The sequence below is a fragment of the Monodelphis domestica genome, chromosome 1 (genome assembly GCF_027887165.1).
Source record: "Monodelphis domestica isolate mMonDom1 chromosome 1, mMonDom1.pri, whole genome shotgun sequence".
Classification (NCBI taxonomy): domain Eukaryota; kingdom Metazoa; phylum Chordata; class Mammalia; order Didelphimorphia; family Didelphidae; genus Monodelphis; species Monodelphis domestica.
Window position 1 is genome coordinate 336,422,735 of NC_077227.1, and position 26,042 is coordinate 336,448,776.

At 42.4% G+C, this 26,042-nt stretch overlaps 1 long non-coding RNA gene across 4 annotated transcripts; it reads right to left on the minus strand.

Annotated features, from left to right (window-relative positions):
- Positions 1–1,752: 1,752 nt before the first annotated feature.
- LOC103101161 (uncharacterized) lies at positions 1,753–23,668 on the minus strand. 4 transcript variants are annotated; one of them, XR_008915112.1, is made up of 4 exons: positions 23,445–23,667; positions 23,178–23,292; positions 10,704–10,899; positions 1,753–5,218 (listed from the first exon to the last, which is right to left on the minus strand). It is a non-coding gene; the product is annotated as an uncharacterized LOC103101161 (long non-coding RNA). The 4 variants fall into 4 exon arrangements; XR_001626874.2 differs by having other exon boundaries at positions 23,424–23,667; XR_457683.3 differs by lacking the exon at positions 1,753–5,218 and adding an exon at positions 5,264–5,872 and having other exon boundaries at positions 23,424–23,668.
- Positions 23,669–26,042: the final 2,374 nt, after the last annotated feature.

Sequence of the window (26,042 nt, forward strand, 5' to 3'; positions counted from 1 at the left end):
TTGAGAGAGAGAATTAGTCTTTCTAAGTGAACTTTTTCTCCCCTGGAGGTTCTGGGCACATGGTTTCCAGGGCTGAAGTTTTCTAAATTCCTTTCCATAGGTCTTCTGATCCAAATTATGGTGATGCCTATTTCTTGGGTTTGATGCCCAGCTCTGACATTCACTCAGCAGCCACCCCTGACATACCTCAGTTCCCTCCTTCCTGTAAAATGGGGATAAATAGTACTTGAACCACCCACAGCATTGGGGTGCTGGTAGGGAAAAGCTTTTTTAGACCTTAAAGTGTCATATCAATGAATTATTATTGTTGATTATTTATTGAATATTGATTTATAATACTGATTGTGGCCATCTCCTCTCACTTCTGACTGCAATCTATTCTCCTCTGTCTTCCTCTCCCAGGCCCTGTCTTTTCTGGCCTTCCTCTCCCCTCTTCTTTTTTCTCCTTTTCTCTCCTCCATCTCTTGCACTTCTTTCCCCTGAACTCCTCATCCCCCGCCCAGTGCCTGTGCTAATGTGCTAATGCAGTGATAATGCCTGGGACATGGCGTTGGCTCACCGATTAGGCACTCTGGAGGGGCATTCGAGACTTTGGGTTTAATTCACCGGCCAGTGAACGAGGCCAAGGCTGGAACACAGCAATGGTCCCTGGCAAATTATATCTGAGAAGGCACTGAGGGGGAAAATTGGAAGCAGCAGAATCCCCCCAGTTGCTATTCCACAGGGGCCCAAAATGGTTGGTAACGGCACTAATTATGATCCGGGAGAGCTGGGCCCTACCAGCTCCCCTGGAGGAGGGGCTCCTTGGCAGCTGACTTACCTAAAAGCCCTCTCTGCAGAGGCAGAATGACTAAACATGTGTGGATGACAGAGAGGCCTCATCAAATTCCAGGCCATGTGAAGGTGCTTAGCCAGCTGGGTCCAGGTTCTCTATCTGGATGCTTCTGTGTCCTCAGACAAAAATGGTTTGGCATTTCAGCCTGAGGGATGAAGGTTAGACTCTAGGGGGCACGGAAAGGAGCAACCAAGGGTGGCTGGGACATCTCCTTCCCCAAAGATCTCCGAGAACAGAAGGCAGCCACTTCTCTTGTGAGTCTTCTCTGGGGGTTTCACTGTGAAGACAGAACCTGCCTCATTACTCTTTACATCTGGGAGCTCCCTTAAGAGCAGTGTATTTGGAGTCAGGAGACTTGGGTTTGAATCTCAGCTCGGACACTAACTAACTGCATTCGAGTCATTTATCGTTTCCAGAACTTTGTATCTTCCTCTGTAAACTGGGCATGAATAATACTTGTACCATCCACCTCACAGGGTTACTGTGGGAGGAAGGGGGAGGAGAGAAATTTTTAAACTTTAAAGCATATTGATAATACATGTATAACCCAGGCTGAATTGCTTTGTCGGCTTTGGGAGCAGGGAGGGAAGAAGGGAAGGAGACAATTTGGATCACATAACTTTCAAAAATATATGGGGGATGGGGGCAGCTGGGTAGCTTAGTGGATTGAGAGCCAGGCCTAGAGATGGGAGGTCCTGGGTTCAAATCTGACCTCAGACACTTCCCAGCTGTGTGACCCTGGGCAAGTCACTTGACCCCCATTGCTTAGCCCTTACCACTCTTCTGCCTTGGAACCAATGCACAGTATTGACTCCAAGATGGAAGGTAAGGGTTTAAAAAAAAAATACAGGGGATGGGGGCAGCTGGGTAGTTCAGTGGATTGAGAGCCAGGCCTAGAGACAGGAGGTCCTAGGTTCAAATCTGGCCTCAGACACTTTTTAGCAGTGTGACCCTGGGCAAGTCGCTTAACCCCATTTATCTAGCCCTTGTCCTTCTATCTTAGAGCTGTTATTAAAACAGAGAGTAAGGGTTAAAAAAAAAAGGATGTGATCTTGAAAGCATTTGTTTCATTTGTTTATCTTGTGCTTACTATAGTGCTTGGCACATAGTAAATGCTTAATAAATGCTTGTTGGGAGCAGCTGGATGGCTCAGTGGATAGAGAACCATGCGTGGAGTCAGGAGGATCTGAGTTCAAATATGAGCTCACCCTGAGCAAGTCACTTAATCCCAGTTACCTAGCCCCTACTGCTCTTCTGCCTTAGATTCTAAGAAAGAAAAGAAATGCTTGTTGATTGGCTGACCAACTGATTGATTGATAAAGGGATCTGGACCAGACTATTCACTTTACTGGGAGAAACAGGAAAAGGAGGAAGAGATGAGACTGAGGTGGAGAATAAATAGATGATGGTGACTTTAGAAGTGAGGATTGTGTGGGCCAGGGTTGGACTATTTGAGCAGTAGCAGAAATAAATTACCTAAAGGATGGCTCTATTATCCTCTCCTGCTGTGGGCAAAATGGAAAAGGTCACAGTGATTTTTCCCTAGTCTATTCTCTGCTGGGCTACTTAGATACTGCCCTGATATTTATAAGGAAAGAGATGCCAAGGCCACCTCTGTAGCTACTGGGGCTAACTTCCCTTCTACAGAAAAATTTCCCCCCTTTTCTCCCAGTTTCTCACCCTCTTCCCTCTTTTGTCTCCTAACCTACCCCTCTTCCCCATGTGCCTGAGTTGTCTTTATTCCCATTTATTTTGACCTCCTTCCTCCATCCCCTAAATAAAGGAAAGGAGAGGCTCAAGTTGCAACTTGTAATATTCAGATTGGATACCAAGAAATATTTGACTCCCAGAGTTAGCATTTCGGCCAATAGACTTAGAAATCTCCTCCTCTTGACATCTCTTTGAGAAGTGTGGGATTCCTCCTTCCAGTCCCCAATCCTTTCCTAGATTTTGTATGGGCCAGGCGAGGGGCTGCCCTCCCTAGAGTCTGCATGAATAGAATGACCTTCAGAGGAGCTCCACCAATCAGAGTAGCCCATGCCGCAGGTGACAGCTAGATCTGGGCTAAGGTAATAGCAACTGAAGTAAATTAGGACTGAAATTTGAAGCAAGAAACATTGTACCCCCAAATAGTTGTTTTCTTCAGACCTTCATTCTCATTCCTTGCTATTAAAATATTTGCTTCTTCTTTGCACTCTGCTCATCCAGACATCTGAAAAAGCATTTATGCTTAATGTCCCTGGCCCATTAACAGCCTGGCATGGGGCGCCACTAATCAGGCTCATTAATGGTTGCGTTTAGATAAGTAAAGTTGTCCTGGAGTCAGTGCCAGGACTCCAGGACTCGGCTGGAGAAGCAGTGTCTAGACGGGAGATTAGGGCCTGAGTCTGGCCAGATAGCTTGTTGGAAACATGATTAACTATCACTTTGGTTGAAGTAGATCTAAGAATGATCTATCTCGCCTGTATCTGTTCTGGGGAAGAACTCTGGAGTGCATCACAGAATCCTAGAATTGGAAGGGGCCTTGGAGGCCATCTAATTCAATCCATACTAGAACAAGAATTCCCCCTTCAACCTCCTTGACAGGAGGCCATCCATCCATTTGCCCAAAGCCCTCCCATGATGCCCAAGTCCAAGGCAGTCCATTCTGCTTTGGGATAACCTTAACTTAAGCCTGAATTCAGCTCTCCACCACTCCTATATCCTTATATCCTTTGTTCTGTACTCTGGGACAGAACAGCAGAAGTCTAATCTTTCTATAAGACAGTTCTTCAATGCTTGAAGACATCTATCATCTCCAAGTCTTCTCTTCAGGCTATCTGTACCCAAGCAGTCTCTCATGGGCCAATCCCCAATATCGACCAGCGCTGAAGCTGTAACCAGCTCTGCTTTTCCCATCTGGGCTGCTTTGCCCCTCCTTAGGCAATATAGAAAGCCTCTACTCTTGGAGACTCTCACCATGTTGGTGCTGGATTTAGTGGGAACATCCAATGGGCTTTAGCTCTACTATACCTCAGAGCTTCTGAGTGCAAGAGATATACCAGCCTTACCCTCCCCAGCTGCAGGGACTACAGGCATGCACGATCATGCTTAGCCCAAAAGATCCTTTTATCATAGCATGATCTCACAGCCCTTCAGATATTTATCTTCTTATTGTCCCAATTGGACTATCAAGATCCTGATCACCTGCCCTCTTTCCTGGATCAGCTCCTTGAATTTTTAAATTCTGTCTTCCTTGCCTCCCATTCTTGATGCCACCTCTCCCCAAAGTCCATACTTTATCCTGTGGCCATCTCTACAGTCCAACAACTATTGAACAATAAGTGATGCTTATATGGCATTTTAAGGCCTGTGATGTGTTTTATATATGTTATCTCCTTTGTCTAATAACAAACCTGTGAGGTGGGTTTTGTGCTGAGCAATAGGCACTATTATCCCCATTTTGCAGATAGGGAAAACTGAGGCTGAGAGATTCAATTATTTGCTTGTGATAACAGAACTGGAAAAGCATCAGAGATGGGATTCTTAACTCCAAATCCAGCACTCTATGAATGTTGCTACTACATCGAACTCTGTAGTCATTTTCTCCTCCGCATAAGGACCATTTTTAAATCAAAGAGAGACTATTGGGAAAGACCCAGGGGAGGAAGGGGATTGGTTCACTCCTATCTAACTGCTACCAGTACTTTGAATTGCTTTTTTGAAATTGTGAGGTTCTGGTTTCCAGAGGGAAGAGGCAGCTTGTATAGAGGAGTAGTGAGGGGTTGAATTGCTGGAAATGGGTGCTCCTCTAGGTGAGGGCAGCTGGGATATTAAATTGGGAAACATGTTCTGCACCGGATGGATTTGCCATACTTCCCTGCCCTGGCCCTGGCCTCTGATTTCCTTGAGAATACAGGAGAGCCCAGATAAATGCCCATTAGTTTCACTAACTAGAAGATGCTTTCAATTGAAATTCCCATGGACCCATCCTGGAGAAAAGGAGGTCAATTCCATCAATTCCATGCTACTAAGTACTGTGTGTGTGTGTGTGTGTGTGTGTGTGTGTGTGTGTGTGTGTGTTCCATCTTGATCTCAAGAGACCTAGAACTAACTTGGAGTTAAAGGAGGGAATCAGTTCATTAAAGAGGAAAAATCTGGCCACTTCATCCCATTGGTGAATGGGAAAAGCCACTGATTTTTCTCCCCATTCCAGGGGTTGATAGACCAGATGGTTACCCACATTCTAGACTAACAAACTGGCTGGTTAGCCAAGACCTTGGTGTCCTCCTTTTTCTCCATTGGTTCCATTCTGGCTTTAGGGCTGAAGCTGTGGGGTTCCCTCCCCCCTCTTTGCTGGAACAGAAAATCTGTGTATGGTCTGTGTCTTCCATCTTCCCTGACCTGTTGTTGGAATAAAGCAGAGATTTCAGTATTCTTCTCTCCCCACATCCTCTGCCCCCAAAGGTCCCTCATTCCCAGATCAACAAATCTGTTGGCACATTTTGGGACTGACATAACCAGAATGAAACAATTCCGCCGGAAGAGCAAATGTATATATGCATATGGGACTGCCAGGGAAGTAGGTGCCAGAGAGACCCAGATTGTAAATTGGCCTAAGCCATGCTTTATCGGGGCTAGATTGCTGCCATGTTCTCTCCCCAAACAGGTGGGATACATGTTCTCCCTGAGCCCAGCCTCCCTGTAGCTTATCCAAGTCCATCTGCTGTCTGCAGCCTTCTTTGATCTGGGAGCCCTCAGAAGCGTGAGCTTTTTCCATACTCCCTCCACATCCCAGGTATTTTCAAACTCCACCAGCTGGAATCAGGACAGCCTGGGGCAGGAGCTGAGAGGGGAAGTGACCAGGGGGTGAGATTTCTGGAAATTTGGGGTTTAATCCCAGCTCCGACCTTCATCAGCCCTGTGACCTTGATGATGTCTCCACCTCAGTCTTCCCCATTAGGACTGGGTAGAATAACATTGCTTCTACCTCACAGGATTATGATGAAGGTAAAATGAGGGACTGGATCTGAAAATGTTTTGGAGTACTTGTTTACTCTGCAGGGAAAAGTAGATTGTTAGTAGGGGACATGCAATCTCTCCTATAAAAGAAGGCCTGACATGTCAAGCCAGCAATCATTTCTTTTTTCTTTCTTTTTTTTAACCCTCATCTTCTGAATACCTCCTAAGGTAAAAGAGCTCTAATGGCTAGGTAATTGGGGGTTAAGTGACTTGAGCAAGGCCATATAGCTATCTATATGTATTTGAGGTCACATTTTAATCCAGATCCTCCCAACTCCAGGTCTGGATCTCTATCCTCTGAGCCACCCAGCTACCTCTCAGCAAACATTCCTTATGGGCCTACTCCATGACAGACACTGGGCAAAGAAGACAACAGTCTCTGCCCTCTAGGAGCTCGAAGTCTAATGAGGGAAGACACCTGACCAACAATTGCATATAAAGGAGCTACTTGGTAAAATTAAATAAATAAATGAATGGGTAAATAAACAAATAAAACTGAAGATTGCCCCCCCCCAATAAAAAATAATAAAGGAGTTAGAGACAAGATAACTTAGAGATAATCAAAAGGGGAAGGCACTGGAATGAAGAGGGGATCAGGAAAGGCTTCTTGAGCTGGGACTGGAAAGGCCCTGCAGGTTGTGTCATGCTTTTGTCTCTTTCCAGTGTCTTGCCAAGTGCATAGAACCACTGGGGAGGAGGAGGAATGGGCCATCTCCTTGTTATAGCAAACTCCCCAGTGAGGAAACTCCCTCTGCCAATGCAGACAGCAACTGTCTGGGGATGTAAAGCCTTGGTGTTGCCCGAGGCCCTGTGATGTGAAGTGATTTGTCTGAATCACAGAGACTTGATCCGGGGTCTCCCTACTCCAAGGCCACACTGACTCAGCTACTATATTGGAAAAAGAAAGAAATATAATAAAACAGGGCCTGACTCCCTCAGAGGAGCCCTGATGTAATCAGAAATGCTGGGTTTTCTGCCTTGCATCAAAACAGTCTCTCTCTCTCCTGGGGAGGGGATTTCCCTTACCCACCCTGGGCCAGGTTTGAACATGGAGATTTATTTCCCTGAGTGAGGCTGGTTTATCCCCCATCTCCTCCCGGAATTCTTGCTCTCTTCCTGGCCTCCATCCTCGATGATTTAAATAAATTATTCAGGCCGAAGAGTTAATAGAAGTGGGATGTTGGCATGTGGGTGAATTCATTATTGTCTCTCTGCATTCTGAGTGCATATCCATCTTTCCAGGTGAGGGAACTTGGAATAATAGTGTCTGGGGCTTCCCAAGGTCCCTGTGGGCATTAAGAGGAGGAGAGGGCCAGGAAAGATTCTGGTCAGGGAGGTCCTGGATGGAGCAGTTACAGGGGTGTGTGTGTGTGTGTGTGTGTGTGTCTATGTGAGGTCAGATGGTCTGATTTCCACCTTTCCACCCTTTCCAGACAGGTTGCTAAAATCTTAGATATTTTCTCTCTCTCCCCTCTCTCCCTCTCTCCTTCTTCTCCCTCTCCAATTCCCTCACCCTTACTCTCTCCTCTCCCTCTCTATTTCCTCCCCCCTTCTTCTCCCACTCTCTCTTCCTCCCCCTCCCTCTATTTCCTCCCCTCTCTTCTCCCTCTCCTCCTCCCCCTCCTCTCTCTCCTTTCTCTCTTCTCTCTCTCCCTCCTCTCTCTTTCTCTTTCCCTCCCTTTCTCCCTCCTCTCTCTTTCTCTTTCCCTCCCTTTCTCCCTCCCCCTCTCCCTCTTTATCTCCTTCCCTCTCTCCCCCCCTCCCTCCCACCTTCCTTCCTTCCTTCCTTCCTTCCTTCCTTCCTTCCTTCCTTCCTTCCTTCCTTCCTTCCTTCCTTCCTTCCTTCCTTCCTTTCTTCCTTCCTTCCTTCCTTCCTCTCTCTCTCTCTCTTTCTCTCTCTCTATTTCTTTTTCTTTCTCTCTCTCTCTCTCTATTTCTTTTTCTTTCTTTCTCTCTCTCTCTATTTCTTTTTCTCTTTCTTTCTTTCTTTCTTTCTTTCTTTCTTTCTTTCTTTCTTTCTTTCTTTCTTTCTTTCTTTCTTTCTTTCTTTCTTTCTTTCTTTCTTTCTTTCTTTCTTTCTTTCTTTCTTTCTTTCTTTCTTTCTTTCTTTCTTTCTTTCTTTCTTCCATCCTTCCTTTCTTCCTTTCTTTTTCCCTTTCTCCCTTTCTTTCTTTCATGGCAATGGTTGAGGAGAAGAAGAAATAAACCCGGTTTTCCTACTCTGTCCCAGCCTGTCAGAGAATGTTTTCTTCCAAATTCTCAGGCAAATTCCAAACCTTCCCTCTGATCTCCTTCATAATGAAGCCCTCTTTGAGGGATGACATGTCAAGATCCTTAGGTTGGATTGGACCAAGGACAGACCAACCCTGGGCTATTCTTCCTTAGCATTTCTTTTCTTTTCTTTCTTTTTCTTCTTTCAGCATTGCTTTTTCTATGAATTCCTCAGCAGGCCCAAAGATTTCTCTCCTTCCAAACCCTTCCCCAACCCTCTGACAATTCTTTCACCCTCCCTGTAGCTATTAGAAAAGAATCAGTCCACCCAAATTGAGAGTACACTAAGATGTTTCATTTTTGCCTTTGTACCCTTTGTGCCCAGCACAGTGTCTGGCATGTAGTCGGTGTTTACTAAATGCTTGATATGTGAATGAATGAATGAGATATATTTATTTCAGACTAAGGAAGAACTGGCAGACAGTGTGGGAGGGACCTAGGAAGGGCAACTGATGGGCGTGGGCTTTGAACTCTCCTTTGCTGGGCCTGATTGGTTCTGCCAATGGTAACTTTCAGATGCTGCTCAGTGAGGGATGGGGGAGGACCAGAAGATGAACAGGCCCCCTCCTACCTCTTCCCAAGTTTGGCAGGCACAGAGTTACTCCCCACTCCTCCACTCTTCCATGATTCATTGAATATGCCAACACATCCTCTCTTTTTTCTGAGGATACTGATCTTGCTTTTCTTTTATTACTTTCCCCTGAATATTGTTTTTTTCCTGGGATATTAGAAGACAAATTAGGACACTGGAGGGGCCAGGTCCCAGGGCAGCTTTTTTGTTGTTGCAAAAGGACTAACAAGGCAGGGTCCTTCTCCTTCCCCTGGACACAATTACATTTACATGCCATCTCATTGGATTCTCATCATAACCGTATGGAGTTAGGGACCATTATTATTCCCATTTTACAGATGAGGAAACTGGAGCTAAGACTTTGACCAAGGTTACACAGCTAGTAAGCATCCAAGGCAAGGGTCCAGGTCTAGCAAGGACTGGGGCCAGACACAGCCCAGAGCTCAGCTTGGTATGGCTGGACGACTCCAGATCTCTGGAAGTAGATGTGAGGAGCTTGATGATGGGATTCACAACACTACATCCCTTCCTGGTCCAAAGTTTGGTTCTCACCCAAAATGGCCAGGAGGGGGCGCTCCTTGGCCATCTTCATCAGGAGACTGCAAGACCCCCCCCAAGCTTTTGAGTCTATTAGACCCGAGTTGCCTCAGAATTCCCCTTTCCCTCATTTTCCTCTGATGAAACGCTACAGATTGGGAGTCTGTGCAGAAGGAGGAGTGGCCCAGGGCTGGTCCAGTTGGTACAGAGTTTGAATCCTGCCTCAGAGTTGTGATGCTGAGCAAGTCACTCAACTTCTGCTTGCCTCAGTTGTAAAATGGGAATAATAACAGCACCTCACCAGGTTGTGGTGAGCACCAAATAAAGTAACATAAAAGTGCTTTGAAAATCTTAAGGCTCTATTTAGATGCTAGCAATGCCTATTATTATGATAAAATTTTATTATTTATTTTTATAATTGTATATTAATATAATAATTAATATAATTAAATTATAGAAAACATAAAGGAAAAGTCACAGAAGTGTGGAAGAGACTTTAAAGGCTGTCTAGTCCAACCCTATTGGAATAGAAATTTATAACATCCTGGACAAGCAGTTGTCCAGGCACTTCTAATAAAGACCTTCACTGGCACTTTAATAACAATGATCACTAACATTTTTACAGCCCCTACTATGTGCCAGACACTGTGCTGTTATTTTTTCATTCATCCTCAGGAAGTAGATACCATCATTATCCTCATTTTACAGGAAAAGGGGAGAGTTCTAGATAGCAGCTCCTCCATGGGAAAAGCACCAAGAGGGGGTCTCCAGTGGATCAAGGTTTTCATTTTTTTATCCCTCCTCATCCCTGTTGCCCTCCCAAGCCACCAGGTCACCAAAGGCATCCCATTTCCCGTTTCCTGCTGTCTTAGCCTTGGGCTTCAGCTGGTGACGGTGGTGAGGATGCTGGCTTCAGATCACACAGCCAAAGGAGAAAACAAACCCAGGACTTTTGGTATTGCTCTTCTCCCCTCCCTTGGAGATAGGCCTGGACTGGATGATTTTATAAAATAGCCTAGCATTTGTGCTTAGTCCTCAATGGAAGGCTTAAAAATTTAAGTCTTTTCTGGGGACTGGGGGGCAGGAGGGAGCAGTGTGGAGGAAGGGAGTGCTCTCTCTTAGGCGAGAAAGGTCCATCATTAGGGCAGGTGACAGGGCTGGTGAGGGGGGAGGTTTGTGCTGGACAGAGGAGATGGGGCGGGATGGATCAGCCAATTCCTGTCCTCAGCCTGTGCCGATCGATCATCCTTGGTCCTGGGGACCCCAACCCCTGCCCCCTGTCCTCAGTTAGCTGAATGCTCTATGACTCATCTAGCCATCTCAGGCTCATTTACATGAGAGGCCTCCGGGCTGGGGCCCCAATCCCCAAAGAGGCCCGAAGGTTGCCTGCTCCTGTTTGTTGCCATGGCAATTAATGCAGTATCTCTCTAATGCAAGGGGAGGGGGGATTGGGAAGGAGTGACTGAAGGGCTGCCAACCGTGTCTTACCACATCCCCTCCTTTCTCCGACAAAGAGTCTGGACCAGGGAGGTGTTGAGGGCTTGGGGAAAACTGGCTTTCTCCTTTTAATCTTCCATCTCGGTCTGGAAGGACCCCACGAGTCTTTTCCTACATCTCCCCCATCTTTACGAGGAGGAGCTATCCACAAGCTCTCCTGGGTAGCTCAGGGCATCTCCATCCTCTCCTTAAAAAAAAAAATACAGAAAAGGAAGCCATGATTTGTGTTAACTAGAGAACATCTCTTGGCTCTTCCATCTGAGAGTTCCCTGAAATTCTTCCAGCTGCATTTTAGTTTAGACCCATTCCACTTTCTTTTACCAGCTTCCGAATTCAAGGGATTGCCAGGACCTTGTGGGATTTATTTTTCTCCAGGTTAAATCATGCCTTAATCAAGCAATCAAAAAGACTATTTACCAGTCAGAATGTCCTCGAGGGGATGAATAGACAATGACAAAAAACAAAACCAAAACAAAACAATTAAAAAAACCAGTCCATGACATCAGTCACTTACACTCTGCCCCTACTAAGAGTTCTTGTAGAGTAGTTTCATTTAACATATACAGCGTTCTGAAGTCTTGGTGCAATTTAAGCTTTAATATCTTAAACTTGAAGCCTTAATAGCTTAAAATTGCACTAAGGCTTTTGAGACCCCATGAATACCTTTCATCAAAATAGGCCTTGTGAGGTAGTGAGTATAGAGCCAGGTCTCTGCAATCAGGAAGACCTGAGTTCAAGTCCTGCTCTGAGATGTGATCTATTGGCTCTACGAGCCTAAGCAAGTCATTTGCCTCCTGTTAACTCTAAAATGGTACAAGGCAGAACAATGACTATTCTGCTTTGATAAAGGATAGGGAGGGAAGTGAGGGAAGGGAATAAGTGCCTACAAGTGCTTTACAAATATCTGGTTTGATACAGAAGAAAAACTTATGATTTTTCATCTGTTTATATGGACATATGATTTGCGGTTTTGGTTTTAAAAGATTATCACAAAAATGAATAATATGGAAATAGGTTTTGAGTGAAAATACATGTATAACCCAATGGAATTGCTTGTCAGCTCTGGGGCGGGGCAGAGGGAGGGAGGGAGAAGGGTGGGGAAAAGCATGAATCATGTAACCATGGAAAAATATTTTAAAATAAATAAATATTTAAAAAATGGAACAACAAAGATCTGGTTTGAGGGAATTTAATCTCAGAGGAGTTTCCTATATCAGAGGTGCCAAATGCAAATCTCACTGGCTCACATTGCAACTGCAACACTTCTGAGTGCAGCCTCAACCAGTTAAAAATGTCACTGGGGGATAGTTAACAAAATAAACAAAAATTCAATAGAACACAGATAATGTTAACATGTGGTTTTCTAAATTAATGGTTTTAAATCTACTCTCAGATACTTCCTAACTTTGTGACCCTGGGCAAGTTTTTGAGCCCCAATTGCCTAGCCCTTACCTCTCTCTTACCTTAGAACCAATACTTAGTATCTATTCTAAAACAGAAGGTAAGGGTTTTTAAAAAGTATCAGCCTACAGGATCCTTTTGTATAGTTTAGTGATCCCAGTTTCTATGTGAGTTTGATATCACTACCCTACATACATCAGTGAAATCTCAGGGCAAATAGAAATAACTTATATGAGATTATGTACACATATATCTATATATCTCAAACTGGAGCTCTTACTGTGAACATACATTTCCTGGGACTTGGGTCTCCACTATGATATACTTATTCCCTTGTATTCTTCTGACCCTCTACCCATTCTATTCCATTGTTCTCATCAAATGAGTCCCACCTGGCACTCAGAATTTTCTGATGTCTTCTACACTTCCTTTACTCTTTTTTGTTGCTTAGTCAGGACTGACACTTCATGACCTTATTTTAGAGTTTTCTTGGCAAAGACACTGGATTGGTTTGCCATTTCCTTCTCCAGCTCATTTTACAGATGAGGAAACTGAGGCAAACAGGGGTTAAGTGACTGGACCAGGGTCACACAGCTAGTAAGTACTTTGATTCATTGAGCCTTTGGGGAGGTCCAGGAAGGATGAAATTAGGAGGTTAAGGGTCCAGAATTAAAGACTAGAGAGTGGCAGGGACACAGCACAGCAATAAGCAGAGTGTCTGAGTGAAGGATGCTGGAAAGACAGAAGGCTAATGAGTCACAGGATTATACAATCTTATTATTTAAAGCTGGAACAAACCTGAGAGATCCTTGAGACCATCATCTTCACTTTACACATGAAATTCATCTTAAACTGACTGAGCACCTGCTATCCTATATTAGCCACTGAAAATACAATGATGAAAAATTCCACAGCCCCTGCCCTTAGGATGCTTATATTATATTAGGGACAAACTGGATATTCACAGAAAAATTGGTTGTGATGGGGCAAGGAATTGGATGGGGGACAATCAAGACTTAGTACCCTAGGAATGTGTAAGGAGGGTGTGAACATGATATGGGATGATCAAGGAAGGCTGAAGGCTTCCTGAGACAAAGAAACATCTGAGCTGAGCCTTGAAAGAAGAGGAGGATCCTGAAAGGCAGATGTGAAGAAGGAATGCATTCTGGGCATTGGGGATGGCCTGCATAAAAGCATGGTGAAAGGAGGCAGTAAATTGAACCCTGGCAGGTAGATTTTTTTCTCTACGCAGATGCTTCTGTTTAAATTCTTTTTTCCTGTGCTATGTTATTCTTTCAACAGTCACTCTCCTCTGGCCACTCTTCTACCATCCTGAAGTGTCAAAGTCTTCTACAGCCTCTATTGGTCCTCTACCTTAAAAAAATGTTTCCCCAGTTATGTACATATAACAATGATTTTTCACATTTATTTTTAAAACTTTTGCATTCTAAATTCTCTCCTTCCTCTCCTCCCTAAGAAAGTAATTTTATATAAATTATACATATGTAGTCATGCAAAACATATTTCCATATTAGTCATATCGAGAATGAAAACACAGACCAAAAAACTCCACCACAAAACAAGAAAAATAAAGAAAGTTTTAAAAAATGTTTTCAATTTATATTTAGACTTCATCAGTTCTTTCTCTGAAAGTGGATATTTTCATCATGAGCCCTTTGGAATTGTCTTAGATCACTGTATTGCTGAGAATATCAGTCAGTCACAGTTGTTCATCGTACAGTTTTGCTGTTACTATGTACAATGTTCTCCTGGTTCTGCTCACTTCACTCTGCATCAGTTCATTTAAGTTTTTCTGCAGTTCTCCTAGTCATCATTGCTTTTTTTTAAATCACCTAATAATATTCTATCACAGTCATATACTGCAATTTGTTCAGTCATTTCCCAACTAATGAGCATCCCCTCAATGCTATTGGCCCTCATTCTAATGATGCACTTACTCTCTGATGTCCAATCATCCTCCAGTAGATGATGCTTATAACCTCCTCTCTTTGAGGGACCCATTCTCAAGTAACTGGCTGATGGAGATATTATCCTAGCCCTTGATTGAAAATATTAAAGCTAGGCATGTAGGCAGTGCAATGGAAAGGATGTTTGAGTCAAGCATGCCTGAGCTCAAATCCAGCCTCAGATACTTAATAGCTTTGTGAATCTGGGCAAGTCACTTAACCTCTCTCAGCCTCAGTTTTCTCAACTCTAAAATGGAGATAACAATACCCCCTACTACTTTCTGCTTCATCTTGGGATTCAGAGTGGAAGAGTGCTACTTTTTCCTCTTTGTCTCTCCCTTTCCCATCTTCCTCCAGGACAGTGGGGCTAGATTACATAAATCAACCAAGGCTCCTTTAAAAAATATTTCCAAAAGGGAGAGGGTAAGGGTAGAACTAGTGATTCCTGTTAGCTACTCCCAGAGAGACCAACTAAATAAATTTACCAACTAAGCCTTTTAAAAAGGTATGATTGGGGGCAGCTGGGTGGCTCAGTGGATTGAGAGTCAGGCCTAGAGATGGGAGGTCCTAGGTTCAAATCTGCCCTCAGACACTTCCCAGCTGTGTGACCCTGGGCAAGTTACTTGGCCCCCATTGCCTAGCCCTTACCACTCTTCTGCCTTGGAACCAATACACAGGACTGATTCTAAGAGAGTTGGGAAGGATTTTTTAGAAAATTCTCTGAAAGTAAATCCAGAGTATTGTGTGCATTTCTTGGTGCCATGTTTTAGGACTTATTAGCAGGAGGGTATCCTGAGGAGAGTAAGCAGCTGTGAAGGGAAAAGTCCCCCTGTGAGAAGTTGAAGAAACTGGAAATGCTTGGCTTGGATCCAAGAAGACTAGCACTGGGGAATGGTTTAATGCTTGCCTTCAGGTATTTGAGGGTTCATCAAGTGGTCAGCTTGATCCCAGAGAGGCGAGCAAGGAATGAAGGGTAGAAGTTAGAGAAGTAAACTTCTACCTGATGAAAGGGAAAAACTTCCTAATAATTAAAGCTCTTCACAGGGGGAATGGGCTGCCTGGAGGGGTAGTGGGTTGTCCCCTTAAGCAGAAGCTGGATGGTAATTTATCAAGTAAACCGTAGTGGGAATTCTTTTGTTTAAAGATTGACATGAATGGCTTCTAAGGTCTCTGCCATGTTTGAAATTCTGTGAAATTATTGTTAAGACTGCATATAGATTTAGGAGCTATCTATTTAGAGGTGATAATTAAAGCCATGGGAATAGATGAGATCACTGAGGAGAGAATACATGAAGACAAAAGGGCTTAGGATAGAATCATAAGGAATGCCCACAGTGGGGGCAGCTAGATGGCTTGTGGATTGAGAGCCAGTCCTAGAGGCAGAAGGTCCTGGGTTCAAATTTGATATTAGACACTTCCTAGCTGTATGACCCTGGGCAAGACACTTAACCCCCATTGCTTAGCCTTTACCACTCATCTCCCTTGGAACCAATATACATTTCTAAGACAGACAGTAAGGGTTAAAAAAAAAGGAATATTCATACTTGGATAATGTGGAAAAATAGATGATGAAGGAAACCAAGAAGGGGCAAACAGAAGAACTCAGAGAGGACAAAGGTACAGAAGGAGTCAGAGGGTAGAGAGGATATTCAATAGAGGAACTGATTCATTGTCAAATGCTGCAGAACGATCCAGGAGAATAGGATTGAGAAGCCTTTGGATTTAGCAACTAAGAGGTCATTAGTGAAACGTAATGGACTTCTCCATTAGTGGCGGTGTAATGTCCCTGAACAATCTGCAGGGATCTAGGAGAAAAAACACTATCCATAAGCAGAGGATAAACTGAGGGAGTAGAAACACGGAGGAAAAGCAACTGCCTGACTACAGTGGCTGAGGGGACATGACAGAGGAGAGACTCTAAACGAACACTCTAATGCAAATATTAACAACATGGCAATGGGTTCGAATCAAGAACACATGTGATACCCAGTGGAATCGCGCGTCTGCTACGGGGGGTGGGAGGGAGGAAAAGAAAATGATCTTTGTCTTTAATGAATAATGCATGGAAATGATCAAATAAAATACTATAAAATTAAAAAAAAAAGAGGTCATTAGTGAGTTGAGAAAACAATTTCAGCCAGATTTTAAGGATTTAAAGAATGAGGCAGGGATAGCTAGGTGGCCCTGTGGATAGAGAGCCAGGTCTAGAGAAGTCCTGGGTTCAAATTTGACCTCAGATGCTTCCTGTGAGTTTTAAAATTAATATTCAATAATTAAGTATTGTATTTTATAAAGTTTTATTAATAATAACTAAAGTAAAAGAACTACCTGAACCCAGCCTGGTTGGGAGTAAAAGAGGGTGGGAGGAGTCACAGCACACTTAAATATAATCATAAATGTGAGGATGCAGGAAAAGGATTCTAGGTAATACAGAAAGGAATTTGGGGTAATATAGTTTTAGGGGTTCAAGAATTTTCTAACTATCTTAACTCTGTGACCCTGAGCAAGTCACTTTACCCCAATTGCCTATCCCCAATTGATACTTAATATTGATAGGGATATTTAAAAAGAAAAAACAAATGAGGCAAAAGGAAAAGGGAAAATGATGAGTAGAGACTCATCTTTCTAAGAATTTAGCAAAGAAAATAAGGAAAAATAGAGCATGAGAGCTAGACAGAATAGTAAAATCAAGTGTAGTACCCATTCCAAAGATACTTTCCCAATAATCACTCATTTTGGCGGTCCAAATTCCTCAGAGGGGTGCTGACTACTACTCATTGCATGGTTTGAGGGGTAAGCCTAAAGAGCTGGGGTTTCTAGTACTAGTACTTATGAGCCCCTACCAGTGTACTCTCCACTTATTATCAGCCAGATCTAATGAACTTTTAGCAGGATTTAATAAGCAGTTATAGGAAGAACAGTTGTTATAAAAACAACCCTCTCCAACTGGGGGATACACACTACTCTTTCACACACAAGATCCCTGAGTAGAGGAAGCTCAAACTTAGAGAGCATGTAGCCACGGAAAGGTAAACTCAGCTTCTGGTTAGTGAAAGTCTTTTTCTCCTTTTGTGAAGCCCTCATTGGAGTACCCTGTAAATGTAGCTCTCTTTTTGGCTTTGAGAATCGGTGCCCTTCTATACCTTCTTTTTTTTTAAGCCTTACCTTACATCTTGGAATCAATATTGTGAAGTGGTTCCAAGGCAGAAGAGCCTTATGGCAGTTTCAGTCACTGGAGACCCTGATACTGGCTCTAGTAGACATTGCTACCATTGCTGATAAGAACTTCAGATCTTCCCATATTTTGCAATTGTCAGGGCTGCTAGCTGGTCAGTAGGAAACCACTGAATTGATTGGCTCTGAATGAACTTGCAGTTTTTGTACAAGTTATTTTATACATAGACAGAAACTGATTCCCCTTAACCAATCATAGATGTCTCTGTGGTATTATATGCTTTCATCCAGTGACTCAAAACCTCTATAATCCTTTCAAATTAATTAAATACATTTACACTTAGTTTACCTTTGATTGATTGTTTAAATCTAGATGGCTGGGTCTTCAAAGATGACTTTAATTAGAATGAGTCAAATGAAAACCTCCACCCTTACCCCATCCCCAGTGAAACCCTTTCTGTATTTGCAAATCAACGGAATATTTGAAATCACACTGCTTTTTTAAAATCCCATGATGGTTTTGTGCAAATGCTTTTTGAGAAGTCTGTAGTTCCAAATCTTGGAAACCTCTTTAGTGATTTGAGAAGGGTCCATCATTGTGCCTCACCAAGTCCCTAGGGTAAGAAAAAGTCTATGTGAAAGTTGATAATCAGGAAATTAATATTCTTCCGATATTTTCAAACAAATGGTGATAGGACTTAAGAAAGAGGCATCTTGTTATAAAATTCACTTGAGTTACCATTTGTATTATTAATTGCAGAAGGTCTTTCTTCAATGCAAAAAGAATAGTAAAAAAAAAAATAATTAAGGCACCTCCCCTTCCCAAGAGAAAAAGCCTAGTTCCTCTGAGTTCCCAGACCATGCAGGACTCTCTCCACAGGGATTACGCACCTGGAGTCACTCCCTTATCCCTCAAAACTTCCATGATTCTTTTTAGGATATAGGGTAATCCAGCTGGGCATCTGGCCAATAAATCTCCAGGTGTCCCTTTCTACACCAAAATATGCTTTCACACATAAGACAATCCCCTGGACAAAAATTCCTCTATGCCCCTTTACTATGGAACACCTGAAATTTCCCCCAAAGATCCCTGCCAGGACAAAAGGAATTCCCAATTCACTCTTCACTAGAAACAAGCAGGTTTCACTTAAAATAAAACAACCCAGAAAAGTCCCAAAGAGATGAGGAGCTCCCATAAGGGATTAAGCACTCGGGGTTAATGACTCAGGGTTTTTAGGACATCAGGCAAAACTTGTCCTAAAACCCCGAAGTCCGGAAGGATCTCAGTCAAGCTGCCTGGGCTCATTTTTCAATAAGAGAAGTAATCTAGGCCTGCTTAAAGGGGGAAATGAATATTTATGAGCTCTCATAAATATTCCAGGTGAACCGCTAGCACAAGTATTTCAGGGATACAAAATCCATGCCTCTCCTATCAGCCTCCATACTTGTAAATGTAATGGGAGTCTGGCACATGTGAAGACCCCATCCGCTTTCTCAGCTGCTGCAGCTTCCCATGGAAATGTGAAGCGCTTGCAGAATCCCAAGAGAGTCTCAATGCCAGATAAAGGGGGTACCTTGCAGAGAAAGGGAGCATGCAGAGACTTTTGGTAACTGGCTCTGGTTTGTTAGCGGTGGGGTTGAGAAGAGCTTTTCTCAGTTGGTTACATGGCTGGTAGTGGGGCAATCTTCCCAAAAAGACCAGTGTGGGCTTCAGCCATTTCTCCTCTGGTCATTAGGTGTCTCTGTTTACAGTATCTGGTGAGAGACCTTGTTGGAAAGGGGCCTTCTCTTCATCAAGGCCACCTGGCTCTGAGAAATGGGCCTCAGTTTTTTACTTTAGGTAAAGGGAATGGGGTATTTGGGGAGAGCAGAGGAGACCTCTGGTATGAGGACAGCTGAGCTCATTTTATTTTATTTTATTTTCTAAACCCTTATCTTATGTCTTAGGATTATTACTGTGTATTGGTTCCAAGGCAGAAGAGGGGTAAGGTCAATGGGGGTCAAGTGACTTGCCCTGGGTCACACAACTGGGAAGTGTCTGAGGCTAGATTTGAACCCAGGACCTCCCTTCTCTGGGTCTGGCTGAGCTCATTTTAGAGCTGCTTATCCACCTTTAGTGTCTACCTGCCACTGACTTTCACCTCCAAGAAGCTGTAGAACGTACAGTATTCAGTCTATCCAGGCTGGCTAAACCAGGTTGAGGGTACCTGACAAGCCTCAAACCCATCAGTGACTTAGAGAGAAGTCTACCCCAAGCACGTGAAGACTTCTCCTGGTAAAAAGAGTGGATGAGATTGAGAATATGCTTGAATGGCTAGGAAGGTGGCTAAAACATGCTGTGGAATGCCTACAGCTTGGTCAGACATCAAAAAGACCAAGGTCACCCACTCCCTCACCGGCCATTGACGGTTGACCTGATTTTTTTCTTGCCACTGGACATAGATGACCCTAGGAGAGAGAGTGAAGCCGATGACTGCAATTCTGTCTCATTTAAAGCCATTCACAATTGAGTCAAGACTTCACCCTGTGGTGTCATTGATCCTCTTCAAAAAGAAAAGTCAAACAATAGGTGAAGAGAGTACAGACTCTGACCCCATGAGTTTGAGAGGCCAGAAGGCTCGTTGACAATCCTTTGTTCCAGAGATGGGGCTTGGGACCAGCTCTGTAGCAATGTCCTGAGAAGCAAGAAGTGAGCCTTTGCGCCCAAGCCATTGACAGGCAAGCGTAGGACTCATCTAGCAGTGATATTGCACCTGAACTTGTACTTGGTAGAACCAATGCTTTGTAGGAACCGAGCTAAGTTAGAAGTCTACATCCCATCTGGAGAGTGAGATGGTAAGGAGAAGAATATGCCCTGGAAATGATGGGGGAAATGTTTGTACGATAGTTTGGCTGCTTTTTTGGAGGTAAACATCTCTTTATAAAAGCTAATAGATGTTAAGTGATTAAATGGAACTAGGTCAGGAATAATTGGCTCCTAAGAATGGTGGAACATAGCCAGCAGGGGCTTGAGTTGAGGGCACTAGCAAAGAGACTCCTCAATCCCTCAGGATTACCCCCTGGAACTCTGAAGAACTGATTTGGCCAGCTCTGCTCCACAAGAGTGAGCCAGAGCCCACTACACTACCTAATGGATTCAGTAAAACAACAGATATGAATACTTTTTTCATTCAAACAAGCAAAGGTCATCTTAAAAGAACTGGTCTGACTTTCACAGGGAACACACTAGAAAACAAACTGTCCAATTATCTTCTAAAACCAAAGAGAAAAAATGCTTATTTTTCCTTCAGTGGATCTGTTAAGTAGGGTATTCAAAATGGAAAATCTCTTTAGTGGGTCCTTGCCTATTCCCTGGCCCTCTGAGCCTGGCAGAGAACTATAGCTAAAGAGGACTTCAGAAAGGGAGAAAAGAGCTTCTAGAGTCCATGCTTTCTCAGAATCCTGTTTATGCAACAGAAGAATGTGCCCCCATTTTGGGGACAATTGTTTTTATAACAATTGTTCTTTCTATACCTGCTTAGTAAATATCCCAGAAGAGAGTGGTGTTGAGAAAGCTGGCCTTAACAAGTCAAGAAGACCTGAGTTTAAGTTCTGTCCTCCTCTGACACATGACTGGTGTTTGACCCTGAACAAGTTCACTTAACCTCTCAGTTCCGTAGGCAAACCTCTAAGAATATAAGTTGCTAAGAAAAGACTGGCCATCATTGGTAGAGAGAGTTTCCTCATCTGGGGAGTTCCTCTACCATTGAAATCACAGATCCAGCCTCTATACCCAACCCTAAAAACTAATGAAATCTAAACAACTGGAAAAACATCGATTGCTCGTGGGTAGGACAAGTTAACATAATAAAAATGACCATCCTACCCAATTTAATTTACTTATTTAGTGCCATACCATTGAACTACCAAAAAACTTTTTTACTGAATTAGAAAAAAAACATAACAAAGTTCATTTGGAAGAACAAAAGATCAAGAATATCCAGAAAAATCTTGAAAAAATGCAAAGGAAGGAGGCCTTGTAGTCCCAGATATCAAAAGCAGAGGTCATCAAAACAATTTGGTACTGGTTAAGAGACAGAAAAGAGGATCAGTGGAATAGACTTGGGGTAAGTGACCTCAGCAAGACAGTCTATGATAAGCCCAAAGATCCCAGCTTTTGGGACCAAAATCCATTATTTGATAAAAACTGCTGGGAAAATTGGAAGACAGCATGAGAGAGATTAGGTTTGGATCAACATCTCACACCTTACACCAAGATAAACTCAGAATGGGTGAATAACTTGAATATAAAGAAGGAAACTATAAGTAAATTAGGTGAACACAGAATAGTATACATGTCAGATCTTTGGGAAAGGAAAGACTTTAAAACCAAGCAAGAGTTAGAAAAAATCACAAAATATAAAATCAATAATTTTGATTACATCAAATTAAAAAGTTTGTGTACAAACAAAACTAATGCATCCAAAATTAGAAGGGAAGCAACAAATTGGGAAACAATCTTCATAACAAAAACTTCTGATAAAGGTCTAATTACTCAAATTTATAAAGAGCTAAATCAATTGTACAAAAAATCAAGCCATTCTCCAATTGATAATGGGCAAGGGACATGAATAGGCAATTTTCAGTTAAAGAAATCAAAACTATTAATAAGCACATGAAAAAGTGTTCTAAATTTCTTATAATCAGAGAGATGCAAATAAAATAAAAGCTAATTAAGTCTGAATCATAATCAACGAGAGGCTCTTGAGCAGTAGTACCAATAACTCTAGTCCCTTAAAGTTACCCCCAGAACCCCAAGGAGAGTCAGTTGTCTTCTGGGGCCCCAGCCTGCCAATGCAAATAGGAGTTGAGGAATTAGCCCTTGAGGAGATATTACTCTGAGAAAATATTAAAGTTTGGAGGAAATGTGAGGAAACAAGTACAGAAAAATTCTATAACTTGTCCAAGGTTCACAAGTCCTGAAGCTAGATTCAAATTTAGGTTTTCTTACTCCTGAAAGACCTGGTTTTGAGACCCAAATCCAAGAATCCTCTGGTTAGCCTAGAACCATGTTGGTGAACCTATGGCATGCATGCTGGAAGGAGCTGCTCCCTTTCCCCTCTCCACCCATGCCTGAGGACATTTCTCCCTTCACCTGCCCCTCTGCCCAGCAACCCAATGGGAGCACTTCCTCCATTGTCTGGGGGTAAGAGGGCAGCTCACATGTGATGTGAGATTTGCATTTGGGTAATTGGTCTCTAAAAGGTTCACATCACTGGCCTAGAGAGTATGCCTGTCTGAGAGTTTAGGACTCTAGATCAGCACAGCCTTCTGAGGGTCATAGTCTTGCCTATAAATATATGACAGGTCTAGAAATTCTCTGGGCTGGCTTCCTTTCTGGTTTAACCTTTGCATTAATCCCAGGTAATGCTATCCTTGATTGAGGAAGGCCCCAGGTCTTCTAACAGTCTCCATAGAGGTCAGGTTTCATAGAACTGTTTATAGAATTCAACATTCTGTCTCCTGCCTCCTATATTTGTTTTTAATATGTATATAGTATTTTGTACTTTCAACATAATCGTTTAATACCACAAACATATACAATTTCTTTTATAAGTTAAAATAAATAAAAGGTGAAAGTTTGTGAAAAGAACACAAAAGCCAGCAGAAAAGCTAAAAATGTAGAGATATCTTAACATTGTTCTACATAGAGCCTATGAACAAATATTTAACCTAAATTTTGTACACTCCATTAGAGAAAAAGAAGAAAATCAGACTTTTCTGGTAGGAGGACCAAAAAGTTTAAGGTGAATTTTCCATATTGCAGAGGTAGTCCCTATATTTTCACAGTAAATATGCCTTTGTAAAAGTCAATTGATATTTATTGGTTAAGCAGTATTGAGGCATAATCAAGTGTTGGTGATAATGAAGAGAGGAACTCTACCTTCATATGTTTGTGCAGACTTTCTCCTGTGCATCCTCTGCATGCATACTGCATCCTCCAGTGTGATCAAAACCAATCTGTTTTCAGCTTTGTGCACCCAAGTGCTTGGGAGGAACTAGCAAGAGAGAAAGAGGAAGCCAGAAAGTAGAGGGAGAAACAGAAAATTAAAAGAGACAGATAGGAACAAAGAGAGAGTAGAAGAGATAACTGATGGAGAGCCAAGCCCCAGGTTGGGTATGAGGATACCTTGATTTAAAGCTGACTTACACACAGCATGTCACATTAAGGCAAGTCTGTCAGACCCTCTGGTTCTCAATTTTTGCATCTCTTTTAGTGATTTCCCCCTGCTACTTTTTTCTCTTTCTCTTAGCTTTGAGAAAGTGGGGGTTGTTGAAGTTGAATACTTTTCACCCAGAGAGCCTTCTGATTCATTTTCCCTGTCCAACTCTTTTTATTCCTTCAAACAACCTTAGTGCTTAAGTCTACTCTTCTTTGTCCTACTACAGACTCACCACCATTGTGATGGGTGCAGAGTCTGCTGTTGCCTTGGCAACTTTATGGGGAAGCCCTTATTTCTTCTTCCTAGACTGTGAGAGGTAAAGAATGAGGAAGAAAATGCCTTACTGTCCAATATCCCTGTAGTCTATCTGCTAAATACAGTATCATATAGGTTTAATAATAATAGTATTTATATAGTGCTTTTAAGTTTACAAAGTGCTTCACATGCTGTCTTATTTGATCCCCCCAACAACTCTGTGAAGTAGATTTTATTACTCTCTCCATTTTACAGGTGAGGAAACTAAGGCTAAGAAGAAGTTAAGTGATTTATTATACAGCTAGTATCTGAGGCTAAAAAAATTTTTTTTAATCTTATCTTCTCTTAGAATCAATTCTAAGTATTGGTTCTAAGACAGATGATCAGTAAGGGCTAGGCAGTTGGTGTTAAGCTATTTGACTAGGGTCATACAGCTAGAAAGTGTCTGAGGATATATTTGAACCCAGGACCTCCCATCTCTAGGTCTGACTCTCTATTCTCTGACCCACCTAGCTGCCCCTGAAGCTAGATTTTAACTCAGATCTTTCTAACTCCAAGTCCAATACTTTTATCTAATGTACCATCTAGCTCCCCTCTTAATCTAGCTAAAAAATGTTTATTGGGTTTAATTCCTGTTATGGTTTGGGTAGATTTCCTTTGGGAATGGAGGTGGGACAGATCTAAGCACTGTCTGTTGAATGAAGATAGGTCCCAATGCTGTCAGAGTTCCCCAGGTCTCCCTTTAAATCCCCCAGTGTCTCTGGCCCTTTCGTTTTAATTGGTTTTATTAAATTCACTGCCCATTTTTAATGAGACAGATAATTATATCTAGAGGAGGTTAAGACCTCCTCAGTTTAGTACGCCAAGAACTTCTAAGCTACTGATTGCCCAATATGCACTGGTCAAGAAGGAAAGGTCAGGAATGGGCATTGGGGAATTGAATTATGAAGATGATGTTGACTCTCAAATTTGGGGGACCAACGTGCCAAGTTTCCTATGCTTTATGACCATAAGAAAGAGGGAAAACTCATTCTTTGATGCCCAGAATCTGCACAGGACAGATGATTTGCCTAGGAAATCTCTACTTTTAAACTTATTTCCCTCTGTTTGATATTGGAGAGGATATTCTTGGTTACTCAGTACTTTTTGCCCCTGTGTGTGGTGGTTTTAGGGATAATAAAAGGAACCTAAACCCCTAGGTACATATTGGTGAGGCAGGAAGGGGATGAACCCACAGCTTGACATTATGCCTGAGGAATATGAAAGCTTCTGAGGAGGTCAGGAACCGCTCTTATTGAGTAATTAGTGATCTTCAGGCCATTCAGATTGTTCACATTATCCCAGCCCAACACATCTTTGTCTACCCTCTTCTCTTTTCTCCATATCCTTTTTCCTTCCTCTTTTCCAATTTCTGCTTCCACTCCCTCCTTCCTTCCTTCCTTCCTTCCTTCCTTCCTTCCTTCCTTCCTTCCTTCCTTCCTTCCTTCCTTCCTTCCTTCCTTCCTTCCTTCCTTCCTTCCTTCCTTCCTTCCTTCCTTCCTTCCTTCCCTCCTTCCTTTCTTCCCTCCTTCCTTCCCACAAAACAAAAAAATATTGTACATGAAAACACTAATCTCTATTGTCTATGGATTGCACTTATTTTTTTAAAGTACAATAAATTCAACATGTTAATTTCAAAGCTGTTCTGTTTGTCTCTTTTTAAAAAAATTGATTTTGCCTAGATTATATGCTCATATAATGTTTAATAATTGTTTTCTTCTTTGTTTTAAAAACTATTTAAATTTTTATTTTTTTTCATGTCAATACAATTTTTAAAAATAGTTTTCTGACATTTTATAATCCATGTTCTTTCCCTCCCTCTCACTGCACCCCCCCCCAAGATGGCAGGTAATATGATATAGGTTGTACATGCATTATCATACAATACATATTTCCGAGTTTGTTATATTATGAAAGAAGACACATATCACTTCCGCTTGAGAAAAATTCATGGGAGAAATAAAGTGAAGAATGTGTGCTTCAATCTGTATTCAGATTCTATCAGTTCCAGTTAGACATGTTCAGAAATGTCTATCTCTGTCTGCCATCAAGTGTCCCATCTTCTGCTTATAGTCTATCTTACATTGATAAGTGTAAAATTATTTGAGGAGAGAGAACACTAACATCTAGAGAGATAATGAAGGGCTTTCTGTAGGAAGGGGCTGGTGCACTTGAGCTATGCCTTGTGGGAAGCTAAGGATGCTAAGCAGGGAAGGTGAGGAGGGAGTACATTTTTTATCAATAGTCAACTGTTTATGCAGACTATCACAGAGGTGGGATAGAACACAAAA